This window comes from Heteronotia binoei, chromosome 16, assembly GCF_032191835.1.
Source record: "Heteronotia binoei isolate CCM8104 ecotype False Entrance Well chromosome 16, APGP_CSIRO_Hbin_v1, whole genome shotgun sequence".
Taxonomy (NCBI): domain Eukaryota; kingdom Metazoa; phylum Chordata; class Lepidosauria; order Squamata; family Gekkonidae; genus Heteronotia; species Heteronotia binoei.
Window position 1 is genome coordinate 62091120 of NC_083238.1, and position 1919 is coordinate 62093038.

At 43.4% G+C, this 1919-nt stretch overlaps 1 pseudogene; it reads right to left on the reverse strand.

Annotated features, from left to right (window-relative positions):
• Positions 1-330: 330 nt before the first annotated feature.
• LOC132585528 (U2 spliceosomal RNA) lies at positions 331-488 on the reverse strand (annotated as a pseudogene).
• Between the last annotated feature and the right edge of the window lie 1431 nt (positions 489-1919).

Genomic DNA, 1919 nt, shown 5'->3' on the forward strand with positions numbered 1-1919 from the left:
TAAGAAAGTGAATAGTAAGGATCGTGCATGGCTCCCGGTTACCACGCATGATGCAGAGTTTAGAGAAGAAGAAAGTGAATAATAAGGATCATGTGTAACAAAGAAGAGTCAAGTGGCACCTTTAAGACCAACCAAGTTTTTATTCAGAATGTAAGCTTTCGTGTGCTCTCTAAGCACACTTCTTCAGACAAGGGGATCAGGTATTGTGGGGTGAAATGCAAGCGCTTTGTTGATTAAGAGAGCAAACTAACCGATCACATGGCCACATAAAGCAGCGTGGCTTGGCCATTTGGTCTGGATAGCCATAAAAGGTAAAGAAATCCCCTGCCAAATGGTGTTTCTGCAAATCTCGGTGAATCTTAGTTGTAGTCCACCCAAAAAGGATCATGTGTAGCACCCAGAAACTACACCTGATCTTAGCCAAAAGCCCGACCATGTGCAGTCCCCAGATACTACACTTGATCTTAGCCAAATGGCCGAGAAACAAAACAATTACTAGAGAAGCTCAAAAAGCAACAATAAAACTATTGAGGGAGGGAAATAAAAGCACTTAAATCTGGAAAATAATAATAATAAGATGATGAAAATATTGGATTTATACCCCGCCTTTCACTCTGAAAGAGCCCCATGGCACAGGGTGGTAAAGTTGCAGTACTGCAGTCCAAGCTCTGCTCAGTTCGATCCCTGAATTCGATTTTAGTGGAAGCTGGGTTCAGGTAGCTGGCTCAAGGCTGACTCAGCCTTCCATCCTTCCAAGGCTGGTAAATGAGTCCCCAGCTTGCTGGGGCAAAAGTGTAGATGACTGAGGAAGGCAATGGCAAACCACCTTGCAAAAAGTCTGCCATGAAAATGTTGTGATGCAACATCACCCCAGAATTGGAAACGACTGGTGCTTTCACAGGGGACTACCTTTACCTTTTCACTCTGAATTTCAGAGTCTCAGAGCGGCTCACAATCTCCTTTACCTTCCTCCACTACAATGTAATGTAATGTAATGTAAAATTTTATTTATATCCCGCCCTCCCCCGCCGAAGCAGGCTCAGGGCGGCTAACAACACTTCAAGTAAACAATACAGTAATAAAAACATTAAATTCACATTAAAATTCACATTAAAATCAGTCAATAATCGATAATTAATTAAAACATTCCTAAATCAACACTGGCGGTAAACATTAATTCAGTTATTGGTGAACGCCTGTTTGAAGAGGGCGGTCTTGCAGGCCCTGCGGAACTGGTCTAAGTTCCGCAGGGCCCGCACCTCCTCTGGGAGTTGGTTCCAGAGTTGTGGGGCCGCAACGGAAAAGGCCCGAGTGCGGGTGCTTTGAAGTTTAACTTCTTTTGGCCCAGGGATATTCAGTCTGCTTTTCCCCACTGACCTCAGTGCTCTCTGGGGCTCATATGGGGAGAGACGGTCCCTCAGGTGGGGTTGCGGTGGGTGGGGCTGAGAGAGCTCTCCCTGAAGCTGCCCTTTCAAGGACAACTCCTGCAATATCTACGGCTGACCCAAGGCCATTCCAGCAGCTGCAAGTGAAGGACTGGGGAATCAAACCCAGTTCTCCCAGATAAGAGTCCACACACTTAACCACGACACCAAACTGATGAAGAAATAAGTTTCTTCATCACTTCCCTTACACAACTTGATATTACTGGGGACTCTGATATAGTGATTTGAATAATGTTGCCTTGGAAACTTTTTGTATTTAATAAAGGGATGTTGAAAGTAAGCATTTTTTTGTCAAACCAGTGCAGCAGGTGGTATCTAATGCTTATACAGGTTAGTTTATTTGTCTCCTAAGCAAAGAGAAGTCTTTCAGTAATGTCTTGCGGTTAACATAAATGTAAATAAAATATCCCCAGTCTGTGATCATTTTTTAAAAAGATTTTCAGATCTATCTATCTATCTATCTATCTATCTATC